Here is a 27,001-nt window from a genome sequence, read left to right as displayed (position 1 = left end):
CTCTGACCCGAAGTCCAGAATTCTTTCCACTAAGGACTCAAAGGCTAAAGTTGATAGATGAGAGGCTGTGGGAGACCATTAAGCTGCATTAGGAAACAAAGCAAAATTCAAAAACTTTTTTTTCTTTCCCAGGGAAAGTAATTTCTGTGGCTGCAGTTAAAAGCTACAGTTTAAAGTTACTAAATGACTTGTTCATTAGTCATATATCCACCAATTTACACAGCCCTAGGCTTGGTTTTCCTGTAATTTTCTATTTGTCCTGTGTAAGGGCAAGCAAAGTGGGACTTTTGTTGTCTTTTGTTTTGGAGTGCTTCTCGGCACTAAGGCAATCAAGTGTCTTTGATTGAGTCTTTCCTCTGTTTGTAGGAAGGGCCACACCCTTTTGCTAGTTAGGTCACAAGAGGTGTGAAACCCTCAAGAGGTGTTAAGCCCTCGGGCTCTGAATAAGGATATATATACCCAGAGGTTAGCTATTGAACTCAGAATCAAGAATTGAGAGAAGAGAATTCTCAGAACTGCAGGAGGAGAGGTTTTGTTTGGGGGCTCACTCACTGGAAGAGTGTCATGTGATTTGACCAGACGAGAGTCTGTGTAGCCATTGGAGCCCTCCCAGCTTTGAAAAACCCAGATGTTGGTGCTTCTGTCTCTGGTAACTGTGTATGTAGTGTCTTGGTCAGACAGCTAGAAGCCCTGTCTGTTGATTTGTGTTGATTTGCTCTGTTTATATAATTTCTGCTTGTAGTTTCTGTTTGTATTTGCTCTGAAGTTCAGGGTGCTGAACAACATGTGGTCCATCTAGCTTCTACTTAAGGATGTTCAAGAAAGGAAGGCCCACTGCCAAGTAGCCCATTCCACTTTGGCACAGCTGAAATTGGACTTTTGGCAACTTTTACCCATCACTCCTGGGTCTTCCCTTCGGGTTCAACCAAACAAGTTTAATCCATGGTATAGCCCTTCAAATACTTGAAGATGGCTGTCATGCCCAAGCCATTCCCAGGTCTTTCATTTCAATTAAACAGTTGTCAGGTCTTACTTTAGGCAAAGCCCTATGCTAAGTGCTGGGGATGCAAATGCAACCATGAAATGGCCCTTGCCCTCATGGAGCTTATGCTCATCTGGGGAAGGTGTAACATGCACATGGAGAAGTAAATACAAATTACAAGTAACATGATTTCAGATGGAAGGAGTGCTAAGAACAAAGGGGTGGGTTGAGTCAGCAGGTAGCATTAGAGCTGTGCCTTGAAGTATCCAGAGAAGCAGAGATAAAAGGGTCTTGCTTGTCAGACATGAGAGACAGTGAAGGCAAAGACATAAAGGTAGGAAATGGAATATTGTGAATGAATTGTCAAGAGCTTGCAGGCTATTTTGATTGGAATGAGGTGGGAGGGCTGAAGTGAGGTAAAATGAAATAAGACTGGAAAGAGAGGTGGAAACCACACTGTGGGAGATTTTAAAGGCCAGGCTGATGCCTTAGGTGGCCAAAATGAGTTAACTCCTGTTTTCAGCCATCTTAACTTCTTGCACACTATTTGTTGCCCAATGGATTTTACCTTTGGCAAGGTAGCTATCATTCAGAATAATGAGCCAGTAAATAGTAAATGAATCATGAATGCCTCTTAAAAGTTTTAGGTTATATATGTATGTGCAGCCTAATGGAGGCTGGAAGATTTATTCCCCTGAGTAAATGATAAACATTTTATGAATCACTTGGAAAGTTGATTTATTAGTAATATCCTCCTCCCCTCTCCCCTCATGGGAAAAAACTCATTTAAAACCTAAGGATTTTATTCCATCTGCTTAAAAGAAAACTAGGAAACATGGCATCCAATAGGCAGAAGCTTTGATGGAATATCAGGGAAGGGATTCATATCCAGGGACTTGTGAGGCCTTTTGGGGGGACCTTGACAAGAAACTCTCTATAAGGTGCTCTAGTGACTTTCAAGGACTCTTGCCAGAGATGGCCAACTCCCTCCCAAGATCCAAATGATTACCCTTGTGTGTGATTTCTTGACCCTTCCCAGCTGTGGTCCTAGGACACACTTGTGAGGAAGCTCAGAGTCCAAATGCTATACAGATCCGGGTATGATAGAATAGCTAGGCAAGGGGAGATGCTTTCCTTAAGACATCATCTTTATTTCTCCAAGACCTTATCTTTTTATTCAATTCCATTCAACTCGGTTCAATTCTATACACAATTAAGCGTCTACTGTGTGCAAAGCTCAGGCTTGACCATGCCACTCCTCTGCTTCACTGGATCCTCATTGCCTTTAGATAAAAGAAATACTCTTCTGTTTGGCATTTAAAGTCCTTCACAGTCTGGGCATCTTTCCAGGCCTGTTATACATCACTCCCCCTCACACACCCCATGCTTTAGTCAAACTGCCCTATTTTTTCTTCTCTGTCACATATCCCGTATTTTGCCTTCATGCCTTTGTGTTGGTCTGGGCTGCTTTGACCTCTCATTGAGGCCAGGAAAGGTGACATGCTTTGTCCTAGGTTGCACAGCTCATGAGTGTGGTACAATGGAAAGAGCCAGTAGATTCTGGATTCAGATCCCACCTTGGATGCTTCCCAGCCATGTGACCCTGCAAAAAGAATTTAAGTTTTGTGAGTCTCAGTTTCCCCATCTGTAATATAAAGGGGTTGGAAGAGGTAGCCTGTGAGGTCCTTTCCAGCTCTAGGTCTGTGATCCTAAATGTTTGGGATCTGAATCCAACCCTCAGACTCCAAATCTAGTATTCTCTCCACTGCAGCACCTTCTTCCCCTTCATTTTTTTTCCCCATCACCCATTTTTTCCAAGCTCTTTAAGGGAGAGGGAAGAGGCAGAGGAGAACACCTCTGCCATGCCTGTACTTTGTGGCTGATGTTTTCCCTCCCCAGAATGCCTCCATCACCTGGTTCTCTTTTATCCATCAGTCTGCTCTCTCTTCTGGTCTGAGGACTTGTGAATCATCAGTTACTATGAGCACACACCTTCATCATCCACAGAACACCAGCACAGGTGGTTCCTAGAAGACGCCTATTGTAGAAAGCGGGTCTCCTCATCCAAAGGCTTCCACACAGACCCTGGAGAACAGAAACTGCAGAGGAGGAGAGGAAGAGAGTTACAAAAGACATTGGAGAGCTCAGAACTTGGAAAAAGGGGCTTCAGAGAGCACAGGCCCCTGGACCATTACCAAGCTTTCTCTTTTATTAGGCCCTGGGGGCGATCCTTTGCTACCTTGGATGCTTAATGGGTTCTAAATGCCATTTCCCTCCTTCCCTCCCCCATCACCAGATGCTCAGAGACAGCAGTCTGGTGGGAGATCGAGTAGGCCTTTCTTCTCTGGGGACTCCTCTCTTGGCCTGGGGGCTAGGTTGGGAAGGAGGGTCTGGTGGCAGGGTGTGGGCTGTATAGATGAGCAGCAGAGCCTCCCTCTTCCCTCTCTCTTTCTCAATCCATTCATCCTGGAGGCCTTGTGTGCTGAGGAAAAATCCTTTCAGAGTCATCTGGGTAATGGGATTTTAGATCCTGGCATATGGTGCTGGGATGGGGAGATGGAAAAGGCAGAGATTCTACTACCTAATTCTGGCCGGGCCCTAAGGATAATTGTGGGCTGGCACTCAGCTTGTGGGGGCACCAGGCACATGTGCATACCCCCTTTCATCAGGCTACACACAGGGAACAGATTTTAAAGCTAGAAAGATGTTGATTTCTGTTCAGTTTTTCATGTATTCTCATACAATTTGATGCAGTAGAATAAGAAAAGAAAGAATTGGGGGGGAATGACATCCATTTCTTTATTTCATAAAGTATATGTTTATACCGCAACTATAAATAATACATATTATATGTATCCTGATAAACCTATGTACCATAGATATGTGTATTTATTTATTATCTATACACAATGTACATGTATATATAGATTTATATATGAACACATACACATGTACGTTTAGATCCACTCTAAGCAGAACCTGTCTTGTCTATCTTGGATACATCAAGCCTTCAGATACTTAGAGACAGCCATCAGGTCCCTCCCTCCTGTGTCTTCTCTTTTCAAATCCCATGGACTTTCACCAAGCTATTCGCTCTCCTCCGGGCATACTCCAGCGTATCCATGTACTTCCTAGAACTATGGTGCCCAGAACTGAACCCAACAGTCACCTATTAGAACTGGGAAGGACTTCTGAGATCACCTCTGATTTTACTGATGAAGAAACAGAGTCCTAGAAAAGTGAAGGTCACACAGTGAGCCAGTGGTGAAAGTGGGATTAGAACTCAAATCTTTAGATTCTCTACTCAGGGATCTGTTTTCTGTACTATATTAAGTCTCTTATTAAAAGGAAACATTTCTTTCTGCATTAGAGTCATATCTCCTTGCTCTATGACACTTGTTTATAGGCACGCCTTCCAATGTTTCTTGCCTGTCTCGGGCATCTTAATATTCTGGGATTTTGTTGTTTTGATGCGTTATTTCTATGGTCTTAGCTTTTTCACTCACAGTGTTATAAGATTATCCATCTACCCATTATAGATCACCTGTGTAAGAATAAGGCACTGAGGATTTGAGAACATACTGAGAATAAAATAAGAGAGGTGATATAAAGAGTTAATTAGGTTAGAGGCCGTGAGTTCATGTCTCACTGGGAAGGAAGTAAAGGAATTGGGCAGGCTTCATTCGGGAGGTACCATCTGAGGATGGCTAGGAATTGAACAGAAAGAGGTGAGTGGTGCAGCTGGTTCGAGCTGGCTCCAGCACACCCCTTGGCTGTTAATACATAATGTTGGACAGTCTCAGTCATAGCAGCTTTGAGCATGGCTTTGAACGGTGGGGCAGAATTTGGAGCATTCACCTGAAATGACTCCGTTCTCTTACTTTGCCTATTTTCAGAGCCTTTTACTGTTCATTACTACAGTCACTAGGATGGATCCAGGACTGTGCTTTCTCCCATCTGTTTCATAATTATATTCTCACAGCTTACTCAGCCCTGTCGACCAGAATAGCACTGCCAGAGTTAAGCCTAGGATCTCTAGGGAGAGCCTGGGAAGGAGGGCAGTCCCAGATAGTGATGGGGGGAAGCCTGCTGCCTGGCTCTAAGTGAGTTCTTTCAGGCTTTCCAGAGTATTCAGTATCAGTTGTTATTATGGTCATCATATTATTGAATTTTTTTAAAAAGTACTTTCTATTAATTTTAAGGCTCCTGTTTTCTGCCCTTTCTCTCTCTTATCAATTTCTGTCTTCATCTCTATCCCTACCTCTATCTGTTTCTGTTTCTCTCAGCAAGCATTGATCCATCACCTACTAGGTCTCATGGCAGAATGGATTGAGATTTGGCCAAGGGTCAAGAAGGCCTGGGTTTAGGTCCCACCTCAGACTTACACTAGGTGTATGAGCCTTCTCAGGGGTCTAGACAACTCTCTAAGAGATTCCCGTTCAGTGGGAATTCACAATGAAAATCCAAGGGGTTTGCGATTAGAAATTCTCTAATGGCACCTTAAGCAGTAAAATTTAAAAGAATATTAGGAGTATTATATTAAATTACCCTGGGGTTTCACAACATATTTTTGTTGTTGCAGATCCCAATTTATGTTGTTGCATATTTTATTGTTGCTGCTGTTGTATGCTAAAATATATTTTGTTGCTGGGTTCAGGGAACAAAAAATGTTGGGAACAACTGACTATAAGTCGCAGAAAAAGTACAGATCTGCATTGGTAGGAATTTCCTCTGAAAACTTCCTATTGAAAGTATGAACCAAGAGTGGGGAACCTGAGCCCCACCCCCTTATCCCCCACCCCAGACTATCCTCATCTCTATGTATCAGGCACTGACTGTGCCAAGATGAAACTGAGACTGCTTCTTCTCAAGTAGCTGATGTTCTTTTGATGGGACGAGAGTTAATCAAGAAGCATACGCAAGATTCATATGATATACTTTGAAGGTGGCTTTGGGAAGGAGGGCACCAGCATCTGGGGATCAGGAAGGGCTCTATGTAGAAGAAGGGGCTTCAGTTGAGTCATGAAGGAATCCAAGGATTCTAAGAGGAGGAAGAAAGGAAGGGGCACCCACCAGGCTTGGGAGACAGACAGTGCTTCCCCTCCTCCCTCCCACCCCAGTCCCTTAAATTGTATTCATGTTCAATTCTAACCTGAAATAATGAGATTTCGTAGAAAAGCCTCTGATTAAAAGTCAGTGAAATTGAAACACGGAGGAAAAGAGGAACCAGATCATGCAAAGAGATTCTATTTTTAAATGGTTAATGTACGAGGCTTACTCCCCTCCTCAGGATTCAAACTCAGTCCTCTTGACTAAAAACCCAGGGCCCCTTCCCACTGTGCACACTGCCCTGGGTTGGGCACATGTGCATATGATGGTTTTTTCTCTGACTTCCCCTGCCTCTCACCCCCCTTTCAGGGCACTCTAGGATTTCTGGCATCTCTCCAGGGCACTGAACACTTGCATCTCACAGGTCTCGCAATGAGTGCCTCATCTCTCTATCAGAATATCAGTTCTTTTATGACCAGGCAAGGCAGTGTGATACTACGGAAAGAATATTGGATTAAGAGCCAGAGGACCTGGGTTCAAATCCTGACTCTGGCACCCCCTCCTTCTGTAACCTTTTCTCCCAGTCTGAGTTCTACCCTCTGTAAAATGAAGGGGTTTTGGACTGGAGGTGCTTCTAAGCTAGCTCCCTCTTCCTGTTCTTACCTGTGACCCCCTCTGGACCTCCGTTTCTTTGTCTGTAAAAGGAACAGTTCAGGCATGATAATCTCTAAGGTGTATTTCAGCTCTAATATTTGGTGACTCTAAAATCACCCAATGCGAGTCAGGGTTTTTAATCTGCCGAGTGTTATCATTATCAGCAAAAGGCTGGTCAGGTTAAATAGCATGATACTGGATAACTGGATTGGTTGACGCTTGATTATTCTGGGGTTAGATTAGCCAGTAGCAGGTTTGGGGGCAGGTGGTGGAAATGTTGAATCTGTGGAGGAAGAAAGATTCTACTTATCCCTTGTTATTCCTTCCCCCATCAAAAGAAAGCTGTCCCATTCTCTTCCCTAAGGAGGAAGTTGGACAAAAGCTTATTTAGTTCATTCAGAAAGACAAAAACCAAAATAATATAATAGGTAGAGGAACTCTTCAGTTTGAGTTCTGAGCCTCTTTCATTCAGCCAGAAATAACTGGAGGGAGAGAAGCTACCAAAGACTTCTCCCCAGTCAGGAGTAGGTGCTCAAGAGAAGGTACACTTGGGGAGGTGTGAAACTCTCAGAGGTGGTACCACAGCTTGTAGATCCAGGGAAGAAGGGGCAAGAAGCAACTTGGGGTAAACATTCAGTGGCCTCACCCTAGTTACACTCAGCTTTCATGTCTTTCTAATCCCTAACCTGACCAAACTCAGTATATACGTGAGACTTACTCATGAGTATATGGTTTCAATCAGTAAGCACTGATTAAGTAATTACTATGGCAGGTGCTAAGGATATAGACAAAAATGAAAATGTCCCTGCTCTCAAGGGGCTTACAGTCCAGTTGGAAGAGATAATACATACATATACACATACATATAAATATGTATGCATATATACATATATAAAATATATACACACATACATTCATATGGTTATATACAAATCCTACACAAACAAGGTGATATAGGGGAGAGGGCACTAGCAGCTGGGAGTATCAAGAAAGGCTTTGTGTGGAAGGTAGTATTTGAACTATGCCTTGAAGGAAATGAAGACTTCTAAGAGATGGTATTTAGCAATATGAAAAATGAAAAAAAGGGTGAATTCACCACCAGTAACGAGGAAATTAAAGCAATTATTAGGAAATATTTTGCCCAATTATATGCTAATAAATCTGACAATCTAAGCAAAATCAATGAATATTTACAAAAATATGAATTGCCCAGATCAATAGAAGAGGAAATAGAATGCTTAAATATCTCAGAAAAAGAAATTGAATAATCCCTGAGAGATGGTGGGTAGGAGGGAGTGTGTTCCAGGCATGGTTGTAACCAGTATAAAGACAGGAGGGTAGGAGACAGTGTCATATGTGAGGGACAGTAAGAAATCCAGTGTGGCTGGACTGAATTGTGCACTGAGCAGAGTAAGGTTTAATAAGGTAGGTTGGGAAGACCTTTTAGTGCTACAGAGAAAATTTGACATTTGATGCTGAAGGCAAAATGGAGCCTCATTCCCCTCTGACTTTGCTGCTGATTTTCCAGGCTTAAAAACCATGCTCCCACTTCTGTCTTATCCTGGAACTTTCCGCAGTGCCTGGGGCCTCCTCTCCCTAGAACGTCCAACTGTCCTTGCCATCCTCGGACCCTGTAATATCCCTCTACCAAGCTGCCCCCCTTCTTCCATTGGCGAGCTCCTCCTGAGACCGCCATGTTGAGAAGGAGTCCAGGCTGGCCAGCCTTCGTTCCTCCTCAGCTACGCTCCTGACTCACCAAGTGTTGCTTTCATTTCCCTCTCTCCTTTTTCAGCTTGCTTTTGTATATTGTTTTCCTTCATTAGAGTAAGGTCCTTGAGGGCAGGGCACTGTCTTTCTTTCTTCTTGTATTTGTATCTCCAGCTCTTAGCACAGTGCCTGACACATAGTAAATATGTAACAAATGACTGTTGACTTTCCTTGCGGCTAGAATTTATTAAGTAGAGAGGGGGAAAAGGGGTGCTAGGATCCGACCTGTGCTTTATGCAGATCACTTTGCCGCTGAGTGGAGGATGGATTGGAATGGGGAGGGATTTGAGTCAGGGAAACCTACCGGTTGGCATTGCCATAGTCCGGGAGAGGAGGGCTGAACCAGGGTGGTGGCTGTGTGCATTCAGAGAAGGGGATGGATGTGGGAAATGTTGGGAAGGGAGGTTCCTCAAGACTTAGTAATGCTGAATGGTAAATCAGGGATGGCTGGGCCAGATGAGGATGGCATAGCACTACAGAAAAATTAGGTCCAGTTGGAATCGTCGGAGAAGGTTCATGGAGGAGATGATATTTAAGGTGTGGGCTTGTGAAGGGTAATGGTAGTAAACAAAGCCCATTTTCCTCATTGATGACAGTTTTATTTGGGAGGGAGAAAGTTACCTTAGAAGATAAGCCTTTGGTTTGTACATGACTTTCTTTAGCATCTCAGAGACTGGTCCATGAAGTGCCAAAGGGTCATGTTTGAATCTTGGATACCCAAGGTCATAACTTGGGATCTTTGCTGTAGAGTTCAAAGTGTCCTCAGAGATCATCTGGCCCACCTACAAATGAGGAAACTGAGACCTAGGGAGGTTAAAAACTGAGGCCCAGAGAGATGAAGGTCCCACAGATGGTAGACAAGAGAGGTGAGATCTGAACCCAGGTCTTCTCCAGGCTTCTTCTCAGCCATTGTAGTGCAGAGGGGGAGAGAGCCTAAGATTTTGAATCAAGGGAACCAGGGCAGTCCTGGCTCTGGTACTTCCTGTGTGACCTTGGGTGATACCCCAAATTCAGCTTGGCCTCTGACATAGCCCCCACTTCTACACCCTTGGCTTATTTGTCTAACTCTCATTTTGAAGGAGAGATATGCCTGCTCTGTAGCAAAGGGATTTTAAAATGAAGTCCTTGTGTAAATTACAGAAGTTCTTGAATCGGAAAAACCCATGGGAAATAGACTTTTTAGTTTGGGAATGATATGTGCTAAAGGCATCCTGTGTTGCATGCTAAAGCCCGCCTGCCAACTCTAGACCCCAAATTTAGCCTGAGCAAACAAAAGGCATTTAGAAAAACTAATGGGAAAAAGAACTCTGGGGGTTTCTACTCTCGATTATATGAAGTGCCTTTCTTGCTCTAATTTTCCCTAAAGTACTTGACATTCAAGAAACACAAAATAAAATAAAAGCAGGTCTGAGGTTGGGAGGAACAGTAGCACAGCACAGACTAGAAACAAAAAAAATGAAAATCTGCCTCCTCATTTCATTCCCTGATCAGTTCAGGTTAGTTGTTTTTCTTGGACTTGTGATTTCATTCATCAGCGTAGAGAAATCCTGGGATGGGAAGTCCCTCCACTGATGCAGATCTGACCCTCATCTGTGTAACTTGTACTATGTGCCAGGTATTGTGCTAAGCACTGGGATACAAAGAGTGGGAAAAGATAGTCCCTGCCCTCAAGGATCTTAAACTCGTTGAGGCACCCTGGATGCTGGGACCCTGGGCTCTAAGTTTTTTCCTTCTCTTACCCAGAGCTAGCCCACCCTGGCTACCTTCTGGACATTTCCAGACCATAGGCAGGAACTGTCTTGCTTACTTGTGGTTATAGCCCCAGCACTTAGCATAGCCTGACTCAATGCAAGCACTTAAGTGTTTTTCTTTTTATTCATTTAGACTAACTATAAGAAAACCATGCAGTTCTCCCTCCCCTCACCCCTCCACTCCAGCAGAATTCCCACCGTCACTCCCCCAATTTCATTTTTGTTTCCAAATTAGAAAGTCAGGTAATTGGATCACCGAGGCAAGGAGAGTCTTCTGCTCTCATTAAGCTCATAAAGATCCACCAATTGTGAGAGGCAGTTTTCTGCTCCCTCCAATGACCTTGGCCGAACTTAACAGAGATAAGCCAGGAGAAAGGATTGAGAGCTTTGGGGCGAGCTTAATACCGGGAGAGGAAGCTCCGAAGCGCTGCTTGGCAGAGAGAGCGTCTTGAGCTCCAATGGCTGCGCCTTGTGACCAATGTGGGCAGGAGGTCCGAAGCCATTCTCCTTACACTCTTGTCAGGATCACACCAGCAGAAATGTTGTCTTACTACAATTTCCTAGGAAGATGCATCAGCCTGGGATGCCCAGCGAGGAAAGGTACTGTTGGTGGGAATGTCCATAACTCTGGAGCTTTGAAAAATTGGCTTAATTCGGGTTTGGATCAAAAGCACAGAAAGGGACCATGCCAGAAAAGCACTGTGGTCTAGTGCTTAGAGCACCAGACCTAGAGTCAGGAAGATATGGGTTCAAATCTTGCCTTAGAGACTTACTACCTGAGTGACCCAGGCAAGTCATTTAACTTTTCTAGAAATCAGTTTCCCTATATGTAAAATAAGAATGTTTGATTTTTTTTTGTAGGTTCCGTGAAAACTCTAACTCTGTGCTCTAGGGGGGAGGGGTTCTTCTTGAAATTATTTGTTCTAGGAATTGCTTAAGTATGAGGGTTGATGGCTTGCCAATATTTACTTTTTCTTATTTCTAAGGTTCTTTATGATTCTCAGTTCCTATCATTAACAGGCATAATAGGAACATTTCTCCACTCCCACCCCCACCCCAAAAAGAAAGAAAAAAAGTCAGACTAGAATACTGAAAGCGATGATCATATTTCTAAAGATAGGAAGCAGTCAGGATATTAAGTAAGTGGCTGCTCCCATTCTCTTGGTGAATGATTTTTGGACCAATGCTTAGGAGGACTATTCTTCTGGGAGCCAGCAAAAAAAAAAAAAAAAAAAAAGAGTTCATTTGAAATTGTCCTTTCTACGTGAGGAGCAGACTGTGATGTAGCAAGAATGGTGTGGATATTTGTTATTCCCAAGTATAGCTAGAAGAGATGATTTAAATACCAGGGTTTCTTTGTTTTTTTTTTTTTTCCCATTTGGAAAATGCAGGCATCATTACTTACAGTGTCTTACCCACAAGAAGCCATAGGCATGCCATGCTTAAATCGGATGTCAGCTGATTCTTTTCTTTTCGGCACAGCCCCACCAGGGGAAGACAAGTGAGACTGTCTGTGTAAAAAAAGATCTGGGGATCTGAGTGGCCTTCAAGCTCAACTTGAACTAGCCATGGGACCTGGCAACTAAAAGAGTGAATGTGAATTAGGCTGCCTCAAGAGAAGCATCATGTCCAAACGCCGTCCCACTGTGCTCTGTCCCAGACCAACCACATCTGGAGATTATGTTCCACTATTGTTGCCGTATTTTAGACAGAAAATTAATAAACTAGGAACAGTTCTGAAGAGGACAGTCAGCGTGGTGAAAGAACTAGAGAGCGTGTCATGTGGGAAGTAGGTGAAGGATGGTTCATTTGGAGTGAATAATTAAATAAGACTGCTTGTTGTTATTATCACTAACGTTCAGTCATTTTTTTTCAGTTCTGAAAGACTCTCCATGACCCCATTTAGGTTTTCTTGGCAAAGATACTGGGGTGGTTGGTTTGCCATTTCCTTTTCCAGCTCATTTTACAGATGAGGAAACTAAGACCAACAGGGTTAAGTGACTTGTTCAGGGTCACTCCGCTAGTTGGTATCTAAGGCCAGATTTGAACTCAGGTTCTCCTGACTCCAGGCCTGGTGCTCTATTCATGGCTCCACCTAGCTGTAGTAAGTGCTTAATAATGCTGTCGACTTGAACTCAAGTCCCTTGACTCTAATGAGGTAACTTGTCCAGGGTCACTTAGCTCCTCCGGGAGATGAAATTTGAATTTGGGAATTCTTGCCTCCAAGCCTAGCATCTTACAACCCTTGCTCTTGCTATCTGACCCACCCACCTCCCTTTATAAGCATACATCAGAAAGTCTGATTGGAACCACTATGGTTTTCTTCTGATGTTTCAATAGAGCATGGACGGGGCCAAAAGTTTTCAACTAGAATGGAAGCTTTGGCTGGTGCTACTAGACCAGAAAGCTTTGAATGCCATTCCAGTGGTGGAATGGCTGTCGTCTGAATACTAGCTTAACCAGGTCCAGAGAGGCTCGGCGCCAGCAGAGGGCCCAGTGTTGAGGATGAATCTCTTGGCAGTGGATATAACTCAGCTCCAGGATCCAGTGAGGCCAGGCTTTTCTCCCCACTCCTCCTAGTTTGCATTTTATTATGTGCCTTTTGCAAAGGCAGAGAGAGAATATCAAAATAAAGACGCAGTATAGCCTTTCCTCTTTAGCATCATCCCTGCAGCCTCCGCCCATCTCAGCAGCACACTGATTTTCCTTTTTCCTCCTTGAAGACTGTCTTCAGCATCGTCAAGATGACTTAATGACACGTCAGTCAAGTCATGCTGTTTCCTTGGCAGTGGAGACCTGGAAATCCTCATGGGAGGGTTGTTTCTTCACAAATTTCTTTTCAATGTGGCCCATCCCCGGAGCTTTACCAAGCAGGGAACACCAGGCTGATGGGCTTCTTTTGGCTCTGGGTCAGCCAGAGAACCCGAACTCCTTGGTGAGCACAGAGGAATAGCCGGGTCACATAGGTGCTTAAAAAATAGTTGTTGGATTGGAGACATGTAGTCTACACTGAGAAGGAATCCGAGAGAAAGACATGCAGGCATGTATATCAATTTATCAGTTAATATATGTTTATTAAGCCCTTACTATGTGCCAAGCACTATGTTAGGTGCTGGGAATACAAAGACAAAACTGAAAAGATTCTGCCCTCAGGGAGCTTACCTAAGACATCCCGTTAAAACCACATACAAATATTTATTAAGTTCCTACTCCATTTATCGTGGGGGAGGGGTAGAGGGGTGTGGTGCCCCCATGATCTAGAAAATCCACGTAAAGTTTTTGGGCCCTCCCTTCATACCAGAGAAGTCTGAATTTTTTCTTTTTCTTTTTCTTTTATGGGGTGTTTACAGCAAAATTTTGCATCCTTTTGTATTGTAATATTGTAAAATTTGGGTTGATATTACATAATGCTATACGTATATTTTATGCCTTTCTGAGTTTCTAAACATTTTCTGTGTTGCCTGCTGATTCCACAAAACTCCCCCAAATTCCCATTTAATTTCTTAAGCCAACCTGCGATATCTTGAAATCATGATGGGGGAAAGTCGAGATGTGGAACGGATAACTAACTGTGCGTGCTAATCACCGCGTTAGGCTCTTTGGTGGGTAAGAAGACTTCGCCAGAAGCCATTAACCTGAGCAGCCAACGTGAGAGGCAGCATCCTGAGTGGATCCTCATGCCCCTTCCCCGACACTGGTGGCTTCTCTCTTCCTAGTTGCCCTCATGGTCATTATATGCAAATGACAGCTGCTTCTCATGCTTGCCACAACCACTGGACAGCTCCCAAAGTTAGGAAGCCAGATCTGCCTCTTCGAAACTTCCTCCTCATTGTTCTGCCCTTGGGGACCAAGTAGAACAATTCGCCTCCCTCCTCAATGAGGGAGGCCTTCATTTACCTGAAGACAATTATCATGTCCATTTCCTCCCCTCTTTCCCCACCTAAGGTTTCTTTTCTTCAGGTCCTTCAACTCATCTTCGTGTGGCATCATCTTGAGGCCCTTCCTTGTCCTAGTTATACTCCTCTTTGCAGTTTATCAATGTCCTTAAAATCATGGTCCCCAAAACTGAACACAATATCCAGATGAAGTCTAACCACAACAGAGTAGAGAGGAACTATCGTCTCTTCATTCCTGGAAGCTGTGTCTTTCTTACTGCAACCTAGGATCTCATTGGCTTTTTTGGATGCCCCATCATACTATTGACTTCTAGTAAGCTTGCAGTCCACTAAGACCCTCAGATCTTTTTCAGAATAACTGCTGTCTATCCATATATCCACCATCATTAAAATGTGAATTGGATTTTTTTTCTTTTGGTACTCAAGTGTAAGACTTTATATTCATCCTTACTGAATTTCATTTTATCAGGTTCAGCCTAGTGTTCTGCTCCAGTCTGCCCAGATCCTTTCGGATCTATTGTCCAGTATGTTAGTAGGTGTCTAATGCTTATTAAAATTGAAAGAAAGATTGAATAATAAAACAGAAAAAGGGAAGGAATGACTGAGTAGGTAAACAGGACTTAATAAGGGGTAGAGAAGGAGATGAAGAAGGAGGCTGAGAAAGACCACAATAGGCCAGAAAGAGGAGTTGACAGTGGCCCCAATCATTGCTCCCTGTCTTCCTCATAGAAGACCCTAACATTTCTCTTATTCTTGTCCGACTGTAATCCTTTGTGCCATGGCTTCCTGAAGATTGTTCAGTGCCAGCCATCTATGGGCTGCTCTGGACACCTGAGGCAGCTTCATTCCAAAGATGCAGGAGGGAAGGGCATCTGGGTAGGCTGGCATTCATGTAGGAGGACCTGATGTCAGGGCATCTCAGGACAGTGTGATGGTGTCCCTGTTTCCTGTTACCATAGGGCGATGGAGGAGATCAAGGGTAGGGAAAAAGAGGAGGTGGTCCGAGGCTTCACCCATGCCCATCATCCCATCCCTGCTCCCTCCCCATAAATTTGGGTTTTCCTGATGTTACAACTCCCTGGAATGATGCAGCAGGGAAAGCCCCAGGGTTTGGAGTCAGGACCTTAGCTCTAGAGCTAGAAGGGACCTTAAAGGTTATCCAGTCCATTCCCCCCCCCCCCCGCCATTTTACATATGAGGAAACCAAGACCCCCAGAGGTGAATGGATGATACACTGTAATCTCTTTAAGAGAAGGAATCATTTTGCTATTTTTGTTTATCCAGAGTGCCTAGCACAGCACCTGGAACATAGAGGTGCTTAGTCCATGCTTGTTGATTAATTAGTTACCCAAGGTCACACAGGTAGTAAATGTCAGAGGAAGAATTTGAACCCAGATCCTTTGACTCAAGAGCCAGTGCTCTTTGCTCCATACCAGCAGTCTTGATGTTTGAATCTGGCTTCTACTTTCAGGATATTGGCCACATCATGGTCCTTGCTGTCCACTAGACATAATAATATTCACACTCCCCACATCCCAGGGCTGTCGGGAGGACATATACACTTTGCTAGAGCTATGTAGTGGGTACCATTATCATTGGTTTTCAATGTTTCCTTCTATGCCACTCCCCCCGGCCCCTCCCTGTTATGCCCCTATTCACAGGGTAAGACAGTGACTGATGGGAGTCTATTAGTTATTTTCACAGACTTCCCTCGGGTTAATTCTCACGTCTTCCTTCAGCCTGCCCCATAGTTAGCAACATTTCTTAGGCTCAGTTGCTGAAGAGATGCAGGGCAAGAGAGGAAGTGAGAACGTCTCTATGGTGACGGTTGCTAGGGAACCTCTTTCCTTAGCAACCTCCTTCTCTGCCTCCCAGGGAAGTTTCAGAGGCTTCCCCAACTCACATGGACTATGTTGGGAAGTCAAGACAGGAATGGGGAAAGTGGCAAGATCCCTAACAGGGAATTCTGGAAGCAGTGATTGTCTGAGAGGGTGGTGTGAAGTGGGTGTCTAGTGTGCCAAGTCAAGGCTGCAAGGATTTATTAAGTACCTACTATGTTCCAGGCACTATGCTAGGCACTGGCTATTTTCTCATCCAGCTGGTTCCTGGAACTTCTCTGTCCAAATAACACCATTGGGGCCAGGAAGCCCAGAAGCTACAGTGAAGATGATGGCAGAGTTGGTCCTGAGGAGGAGGGAAAGGTTCAGTCTGTGTTACAGCCACTGTGGCCATGTTGTGCGTTCCTCCAGTGTTCTTCTATGACGCCAGCAAGGGCAAGACACCAAGAGTCAGTTTCAGAAAGTTACTCTGGGTGGGACTAAGGGGCGGAACGCTGTTGAAAAACTGAAAAGCTTTAAAAAAAACCCTGAAATCCCACTGTGTGGTTTTTGTGATGGGGGAAAACAGAAATGAGTTGGAGGCATGGATAAGGCTTTCTAGGTGGAACGGCTTATACATAACTCATTACTTTCCGAATTTTTTTCCCTTGCCATATTGACAGTTGTTGAAATGGGTTTGTTCTCTTGAAACTTTTGACTATGAACTGCAGACCTCAGGACAGTCATTGATCTGTATTGGTGGAATGAGTTTCCACACTGGGAGTTCTGGTGAAATCAATAAAATCCAATGAAATCAGTGTCTTTGTCTGAATGTGTAGACACGCACATGAATACTGTAGCTCAGCCCCTCTGGTTTTCAAGACAAAAGTTGGGAGTCTGTAAGGCTTCTCTGAAAGTGTCAGGGTTTGGAAGAGGGAGCCTTTGTTATCTCTGAAGATACTGGTTCATCTCTTTTCTTCTGAACCTGGTTGGGGGACTGTAGGGCTCTCCTTAATAAAAGTATTTGTTCTGTGAAGTTTAGATTCAATCAAAGGGCCATGCTTGAGGACGTAGAGGGCCACACATGGCCTCGAGGCTGCAGGTTCCTCACCTCTGGGCCCTAAACTATTCATTTGTTCGTGGACGAAACTGAGGCTCAGATGAAATGACATGCCCAGGGTCCCATTAAGTATCTGAGGTGGGATTTGAACCCAGGCCCCCCAATTCCAGTGTTCTTTCTGTTGTACAACCTTGCCCCTTGTATTGTTTTAGTAGGTTTTTTAACACTGACCATATAATGACCAAATAGGGGGTGTGCCCTCTTGGGGGTGGGCCAGGGCAGCATTTCCTGCTATTGTAACTCTTGAGTTGCAGCCTCCCTTAACTCCAACAGCAGCAGCAGGTCACGGACTTTTTCTTGTGTCCTGATCTGGTGGAAAGACAGAGTTTTTGGGCCCCTTGCCGCTTCCTCTCTTGACGTCTCTACCTGTGGTGAGCATCCTCAGTTTTATGGAACAGGCGGGTCTGGCCAAGGTCTAGGACACCATTCTATGCTTCAGGTTTTGGTTTTTTCCGTCATCTAGACTCTGGGGTGAAAGGGAATGTCAGGTGGGCTGAAGGTCCTTGGGCACAGAGATGGTGAATACACAAATCATGTCTGGTAGAATAGAAATGCCTTGGGGGCCAGGTTGGTTTCACCTTTGTTTGAGTATCCCCAGTGCCCCTCATAGCACTTATTAAATCTTTGTCAAATAGAAACACAAGGCTGGGAGAGTGTGACGCTCACTGGGTCTTGCCTCTTGAGCACTCCCTAGTAAGGAAATCAATATACATTTATTTTTGTACTAAGCCGTCTTTCCAGATTTCTGGTCTCCCTAAAAAATATGAGACCAAGAACTGAACTCAGTACTGTAGATGTGGTCTGACCATGGCAAGAGTATAGAATGAGCTCCCAGTTCCTGGACACTGTGACCCTCAATGCAGCCTAAAATGGAATTAGTTTTCTTGACTGTCCTATTATACGGTTCGTTTTTATTGAGCTTATGGTCAGTTATGTGCACTGAGGTAAACTAAGTCACCCTGTCTGGAACTGCCAACGGGGAGATACTGAATCAGAAGTCGTAAGATTTTACTTAGGCTTGTCTAAGGCAGGGACCAGTCACCAAGGGCAGGTGTTTTGGGGATGCCACAAAAGATTTTAGAGTGCTGGCTGCTGGGGCTGTAGAGGCAAGGGTTCACACACATGATGGGAGGAAAGCAAGTCCCACTGCTTTCCGCCTCTACTGGCCACTCTACCCTGGAGTTCTTGGACTACCGGATTTCTAAGAGCCAGACTCAGTGGAGCCATCTTGGGGTGTCCCTAACCATGCCTCTTCCCTCAGGCTCATCCAGATTGTGTGGCTAAGTTTCCTATGTATGTTCATGCTTGTGTCCCTCCTTCCCCATCTCTCCAGAGGGCTTCTCATAGAGTGTTAGGGGTGGAAAGGACTGACCCCACCTTTCTGTAGAATGGAAACTGGGTCCCAGAGAAGGGAAGGAACTTGGTCAAGGTCACACAGTGAGCTAGTGGCCCAGCTGGGACTGAGACCTGGTTCTTCTGATGCTCAGGCTAGTACTTTTTCAACTGCAACACACTAATCCTTTATTGTTAAAAAAGTTCAAGGACAACCACGTCTATCTGCCCTTTGCTGGTAAAACATGGCACAGTATTAATGGAGGAATTCAGCCAAAAACTCTCAGCAAAACTTGGGTAGAAGCCATTTGTTCTCATTTATCGTAATATTTTCTTTTAATTAATGAGTCTTATTTCTGCTTTTTTGCTAATGACAAGAGGCTGCCAAGACAGGACTCTGTTAAGAGGGCTGGATGGTCTTTAAGAATTCCCATGGAACCAGACCAGCAAGCAAAGCATTTGGCTCACTGTTCACTCCTGGCCTTGGTGTCAGAAAGTGCCCAGGATTCAGAGTCCCTCACTCTCTTGGTGACATGTCCTCACAGGCAGGCTTTCCTTTGACTCTCAAGATTTGTAGAATCATAGATTTTGAGCTAGAAGGTCCTTCAGAGGTAAGCCAGTATTCTGGCTCTGACTTGGTCAGCTTAGGACCAGAGGACAGAATTAGGGGCATGAGGGGAAGGTGGAGAGAGGCTGATTTAGGCTTATGGTGAGGAAAAACTTGTTTTAACCATTATAACTATTCAAAAAGTACCATATCATGGGATTATGGATTTAGATCTGGAAGGGACCACTGACACCATCAAGTCCAGCTACCAATTTTACAGATGGGGAAACCAAGTCCCCCAAGCATATGTGTGTGTGTATATATACACATACATATATGTAGTGCTAGCATTTATACGGTGCCATGTACATATTAAGCATTTATATATGTTGTATATATCATTTGTATGTGTATGTGAATTGATATCATAGATATATTATAAATATGTGAACATATATTTATGTAAATTCACATTATATGTTCATATATCACAAATATATAAACATATATTTATATTATAAATTATTCTATTATAAATATATGAACACATATTTATATAAATTCACATTGTATATTAATATAAGTACATGAATGTACATTTATATTAATTCATATTATAAACTAATCTATTATAAATATGTGAACATATATTTATATAAATTCACATTGTATATCAATGTATTATAAATATATGAACATATGTTTATATAAATTCACATTATGTTAATATATTACAAATATATGGCCATGTCTATATAAATTACTATTATATTTATATATTATAAATATATACATGTTTACATAAATTCACATTCTATGTTATAAATATGTAAGCATATGTTTTATGTTATGCTTTATGACATGTTTATATCATATAGATATGAAATTATATTATATGTAAATTTATATAATATCCACATATACATTTATATAATATGTTGTTTAATTGTTTCAATTATGTTCAACTCTTTATGACCCCATTTGGGTTTTCTTGGTAAAGATACTGGAGTGGTTTGCCATTTCCTTCTCTAGCTCATTTAACAGATGAGAAAACTGAGGCAAACGAAGGTTAAGTGACTTGCCCAGGGTCACACAGCTAGTACATGTCTGAGGCTGCATTTGAACTCAGGTCTTGACTCCATGATCAGTGCTTTATCCACTATACTGCCTAGTTGCCTAGCTTATGTAATATATACCTGTATAAGTTTATATGTGTACATAAATGTTATATATAAATGATGTATACCATTATACATTTATATACATATATCAATGCTATATCATCATCCCTTACACATTGCAGGTGGTTGGCGCATAGCACCCCTACGATCTGAAAAATCTACATAAAATATTTTAGCCCTCCCTTTGTACCAGAGAAGAAGTCTTATTTTTTTCTTTTTTTTAATGGGGTGCTTGCAGTATTTTATGGTAACATTTGGTTTAAGTATTTGGCCTTAGGTTCTGTGTCATCTGCTGACCTTCTGTAAAGTTAATAGGGAATAAGATCTTCCCTGCCCATCAATAAACCTCATGTAGAGTCCATTAAGGGAAGCTTGCTTGCTTATAGAAAGGCTCATACACCTTTTGTTAATTTCTTATTAGCCCCTAAGCCTATTAGCTGAAAGAGTATACAGGGTGTTCCTAAAGTCTGGACACATAGGCAAAAGTGCATATTTTCAAGAAATGAAATGGATGAAATTTTCAACCACATTTTATTTAATTTGAATATTAACAAATAACATCTTCAATATGATTTCCATCATTCGTGATGCAAAAGTTGATGAACTTTGCAAGATTCACGTAAACTCGATGCAATAACTACATTGCCATCCATTTTCCTATGTGCCCAGACTTTAGAGTCACCCTGTATATTGTGAGAGGTGAGCTTTTGCTTTGGGGGCTCCCTTATGAGAAAGATGTTGTGATTCCCTGGTCAAGACGCTGAGTGGCCATATGTTCTGAGCCCCCCGTGTGGCCTTAGGCAAGTTAATTAACCTCTTTGGGTCTCAGTCTCCTCATAGGCCAAATGCAGGGGTTGAACAAAAAGGCTTCTAAGGTCCTGCCCAGATCTACACCAGTGATTCTATGATATGGTACTTTTGAATAACTTTTAATAGGAAGTTTTTCTTTATATCTGACCTAAGTCATCCTCTCTGAAACATCTACCCATGGCTCTTCTGGAGCCAAGCTGTCCAAATCTGGTCCCTCTTGAACATCACCAACCTCAAGACACTTGACCACAGGAATCATGGCCCCATGAAGTCTTTTCTTCCATAGATGAAACATTCCTAATTCCTTCAATTCATCTTTTAATGCCAGGGTATTGAGGCCTATCACCACCCTGCTCTCCCTCTCCTAGATTCTTTCCAGTTTGTCACTCATGGCCTTTCTAAGATGCGGTGACCAGAACTGAACACAACAGGGTCCCAGCATGGTTTGACCAGCGCAGAGGGCAGCAAGACTATCATCTCTGTAGTCCTAGACCCTGTGTCCTCTTCAAGTAGCCTAAGATTGCCTTAGTTTTTTGATTGCTGTATTATATTGAGGACTTATATTGTGCTTCTGGATCACTAAGGCCCTCAGATCTTTTTCAGATGAAACACCTATGTCTCTCCCAACTTGCCCTTGTGAAGCTAATCTTTTGACCCCATCTAAGATTTTATGTATATTCATATCAAATTCCACCTTAATAGATTTGGTCCAACAGTTTAAAGGCACTTGAGGGTTGTTGTTGTTTTAATCCTGCTGCTGTCATTCAATGTATTGACTTTCCCTCTAAGCTTTGAGTCACCCCTAGATTTGACAAATACTTCATCCATAGCTTATCAAAAGCAATAGGGGAAAAGGGTTAGGCAACACAGGACTGAAGACAGATCCCTGGTGCGCTTCCCTGGAGACATACTTCCGAGTGGTTATCAAACCATTAATGACTCCTTTTAGGTCTAGCTTAGGTCTAAACCCTCTCAACTGTGCTGTCACCTAGCCTACATTATTCCATCTCTTCCCCTGGAACAGCATCAGAGACTGTCAGTTATCTCTACCATCCTGGTCCTTTGGTCCTGGGTGGATGGTCTAAGTGTTAAAAACTGATCTTTTAAACCAAATAGATTAAAAAGGGAAGAGGGAGTGGGGGAAGAGGATTAGAAACTGATTTTTATGTGGACAGGGAAATAGAATGGATTGTAGATTTGGAGTTAAAAGAACCAGTGTGTGTGCGTGTGTGTGTGTGTGTGCATGCACGCAGCACACATTTATATATGTGTGTAATATATATACACATATACATATATATGTGCACACCCGCACAAACACACATACACACATGATGTCCCAAAAATCTCAGGACATATTATAAGTTATATATTATAGTCATATATATTAGTCATATATTATAGTCATATAAACTATAATTTTCTATCTTTAAGTGATCCATCAACAAGTACCTACCATGTGTCTGGCATGAGGCATTAGGGAGACAAAGATACGAATAGTCCTTGACCCCAAGGAACTAACATTCTGTAGAGGGAGACAACCTAGATGCATGTAGGGTCTCCTCTGGGCTCACCACGTCTACCCCCCGCCCCCCCCAACACTTTCACTTGTAGGCAGGATACCCAGAGGTTGGCTTTCTCCTCCTCTTCTCAGGGCTCTAGGGGTTATCATGAGGGGCTGGGAGGTTGTCCTCTTACAAAAGGATATTTACTGAGAAAAGCCAAAACCTTCATGAGGCTGGCGGGTGAACCATCCCTGTGGGGAGAGTACACCCAAATTTGAGGCATCAAGGTCTTATTTCACTCAGGGAACACGGATGGCTGTGGCACATCTCCTGGCCCTTTTCTCTCTTCTTGGAGTGTCCACCCAGCTCACTTCTGAGTGTGGTGGAGCTGGTGGATGAGTCATTCTCTTGCCATCCAAAGCTCTCCACAGGCTTCCTATCCTTTTTGTTTATGGAGAGGGGAGAGGAGTGACCAAGTGACCATTTGTCAGAGGACGTGGGCAGACGGACTCTGGCTTCCACTTCTTGTTGCTCTGCCGGCTTCTCTAGCCTTCCCTCCTCTGCTCCTTGGACCCATCCTCCACTGGCTGCCTGCTTCTCCACCCCACCCCCATTTCAAACCCCTAAAGGAGAGACAGGATAGAAATGCTTTGATTTAATCCAAAGAGCATTTATTAAATACCTACTCTGTCTTAGGTCCTGTGCTAGGAACTAAAGATACAAAAAGAAAAATGAAAACACTTTTAAACAATAAAAATTCTCCTCAATGAGTTTTGTCTTCTATTGAAGGGATTAAATAACCTATTCACAGATCAGTGTATAAACATTTATACACAATATATTCAGAATAAATAGAATAGAATAATAAATTAAATACATAGATTAATTAATCAAAATAAATAGAATCAAATAGAACAGAAGAAATACAAAGCAGTTTTGGGCACAGAAGAGGCAACATTAGGGTATCAGGAAAGGTGTCCAAGCTGTGCTTTGAAGGAAGCTAAGGATACTACAAAGCGGAGATGGGGAGGGGATATATTTCAAGTGTAAGGGAGTTTTTGCAAAGGCACAGAGATGGGAAATGGAATTTCCATTTGGGGGAGAGCAAAAAGACCAGTGTTACTGGAATAGGAAATTAGTGAGGTCCAGTGGTCTGGATCTCAACAGGAAAAAGTCATACAGAAACAAGTTCCAAGGGTACAATTTTCTATCCCTCCCCTCTCTTTCTTCCTCTATCCCCATGCTGGTCACTGGTTTTTCTTGCCTCATTCTATAGTGGGGAAAAGGTGGGAGCAAACCCTCTAGCGGCTCTATGCTGTCTGCAGGGTAGTCATTCTCCCTGGCGTTTTCCAGGGCCAGTTTTGGTAGGGGTGGCTGTCCAGGTGTCCCTGCAAATGAGCAGCATCTGACTTTGCATGTTGCCTTCCTCCCCCAAGCCCAGTGTGCTTCTCCAATGATCCCTGCTTTACATGCAGGGACCCTACAGTTGAGCAGGACAGAATCCTTTGTTCCAGCTTCCAGAGTCATCTGTAGGGATGGGCACCGACAGAATCTGAGGGGTTTTGGGGCCAGGTCAATGGCATGTCTCCACTGTCCTCACTTCATTAGTTCTAGGGTAACAAGGGATAATCCCAATCCTTATGCCCATTGGCTTTCAGTAAACCTTGCCCTATCCCCTATTCAACATGAAAAGAAAAAATTCTAGAGTTTACTGTGCCTATGCCTATATGGAATAAAGTAAAGAGAATAATTCATTTCAATAAGTTAACATGGTTATTTAACAGATATTCCCTGTACCTCCTTGATAGGTATGCATACCCCAGGCTGGGAGCCCCTGGCACAGTGGATAGTCATTAAGACTAGGCTTCTGCCCCCATCTATCATATACTCTGGCTGTGGGACTCTGGGAAAATAACCTGACCTCTCAGTGCTGTAGATAACTCTCTGAGTCTGTGAAGTTAACAGAGCACTTGTTAATTGACATTAGTAGAGGGACATTCCTTCCTGAGGAATTCCCAAAGCCAATGAAATCACAGGTTCTGTGAAACCCTATATACGGATTATAGGCTTTAGAACCAGAATGGACAAAAGTGGAGACTGCCGCCCGGGGAGGGGAAGTGACTTACCTGATGTCACAAAGAGCCGGGGCTTCGGGGCCCTGCAGGAACACAGAGAAATTTTCTTTTCTCTGAAGGATGATAGAATCATAGATTTAGAACAGGGAGGGACCTTAGATATCACGTATTCCAGCTCCTCTCATGTTTTATTTTTAACAGGTAAGGAAGTTGAGGACCTTAGCCAAGGTCGCAGAGGTAACAAGTGGGAGCACTGGAAGAGGCTATGCATGTTATTTAGTGCAACCCTTCTCATGGTTTGTTTTGTTATTTTGACAGATGAAGAAAGGCCCAGAGGGGTTGTTACTTGCTCAAAGTAGTAAGTGGAAGAGCAGAGCTTTGAACCCAGGTCCTCTGAGCTGGCCCTGATGGGTTAAGTTAACGCTTTGACAACTGGGCATCCTGGGGTATGTGTATAGGGGGCCCCAAATTCTGTGGGGGCTTAGCAGCTGTACCCACATTCAGGTTCATTGAGTTTAAACAATATCCCTTTTGTTAAAAAAAAAAGATACTTTCCAGATTAGGAAAGGTTAAGAACCCAGCCTGCTATACCTAGAGTCTTAGGAAAGAAGAAGATTGAGTGGAATTGAAGCTCGGTTGGTTTCTAATCCCTGGACCCGCCCTCTCCCTTCTCTAGCACTTTTGTTTCTGGCAGGGGAGTTGCTTTGTCCTTCAAGGAGGGTCTCCTTCCTGATCCTGGCTCCCTAGATCCAGCAGCACATATCTGCCTTCTCCCAGCCTCTCTCTCTTCTCAGCCCGCAGTGAACTCATTCCCACAGAGCCTCCCTGCAGGCAGCCGGCCGGGCTGGGCTGGACTGGGCAGCCTGCCTACCCGTCTGCCAGCCAGGAGGGCACACGCACCACCCTGCTGCCGCTGCTGCTGCCACTGGTGCCGGTTTTCAGGGTACTTGTGGCTACCTTTTCACCCCTCCCAGACCCCAAGGTTGCCATGAAATGGTGGCAGCAGCCTGGAGGAGGGATGGGGGTGTGCAGCTGGACCCTTTGAGGGAGCCAGGGGGACTTCGTTCTCTTGTTCCTGGTCGTAGGGGTAAGTGGACACCTCTGGGAGGGACATCGGCTGCTTGACTTAAACATTATAAGCTGGTGCCTAGGCTGGCATCCTTTTAGCAAAGAGCAAGGGAATATTTAATGGCTCCTATCCTTGCTGGGAGGCTGCCAAAGGCCGAGTGTGAGAGGCTTAGTAAAAACCGGGATGTTGCTGCCTTAGGCAGAAAGTCGGGGAAGGAGGACTGCGGTCAGCGAGAGAGCTGGGAGAGGAGCCTGGGGGTAGGGGTATGGACACTCCAGGTGCGCAGTAAACAGCTGGAAAGATGTAGAAATGGTTTGCATGGGATTTTCAACGGACTGACTGTTCCAAGTTGTTTGTGGCCAACCTGAGAGTGATCCAGCATGTAGTCACAGGTTGTCCATGCTGCTGTTTTATGGACAGGGTCTGTGGGAGGGTCCGCCCTCCAAAATGAACTCTGGCTGTCTCACTGGGACAAGACAAAAGATACAGAATGAATCAAGAGCCCATTTTGAATGCAGTCAGGACTGCTATACAGTGAGAAGTAAATTATTGCCTTATGGGTTCCAGTTCCAGTTCTATCTAAGTCGTTCCTTTCTGGGCCTCGGTCAGACTATATGGCCTCTAAGGTCCCTTCCAGTTCTGGTCCTACTCTGGGCCTCAGTTTCCTTTTCTGTGAAATGTGGGAGTCTGATGAGAGGGCTTCTGAGGTCCCTTGTAGCTTTAAAGCTATGACCCTTTGGACAGTAAGATCTGAGAGAAGGATAGCAATGATTTTCTCTTCTACTCAAAGTGGGTTTGGAAGCATCAGAAGCCACTGCCAGGCCCTGAGAGCTGCAGATAATTTCCAGAATCACCCATCTTTCAGTATAATTCACAAGGGCTTGAGAGGCCCAGTGGATCTCTCCTTGCTGGATGGAATTCCAGTGGCCAGCTTGGGCACTATTCCATCTCTGCAGCCTGAGAGGCTCACGTATCACACTCCAGGAGTGTTCCCTTCTGGGCTGCGTTGGCCCTCCCGCCTGTGGGGAGAAACGGGGCTGCGACTGATGGGATCGAAAATCTCCTCATGGAAATTCCAGGCTAGTTTATGATTCAGTGGCTTCCTCCTCAGTATTTTATGTTCTTGGTGAGCAGGGTGACTGGGGCTGGCAGGGTCCTGGGGTCAGTGATCCAACATATGTTGGAGTGTAGGGGGACAACTGGCCAGACTGCATGAGGGTCTAGGACTGGACAGGATGTGTGTTCCCTGCCCCCTCCCCCCAGAGGGCTCTTCTTTTTCATTTTATGTGGCTGGAGGGTGGGGGTAGAGGGTGTGCATTTCATTTATCCAGGGCATTAAGGCTCTAGGCAGCAGAGGCCTGGGCCCCAGAAGGAGTGATTCGTTTGGAAAAAGTGACCTGTACAGTACATTCTCATCTAAACTGGGGGCTTTTACAGCTGGCTTAG

The sequence above is a fragment of the Trichosurus vulpecula genome, chromosome 4 (assembly GCF_011100635.1).
Source record: "Trichosurus vulpecula isolate mTriVul1 chromosome 4, mTriVul1.pri, whole genome shotgun sequence".
Lineage (NCBI taxonomy): Eukaryota > Metazoa > Chordata > Mammalia > Diprotodontia > Phalangeridae > Trichosurus > Trichosurus vulpecula.
Note: the sequence above shows the minus strand (reverse complement) of the source record.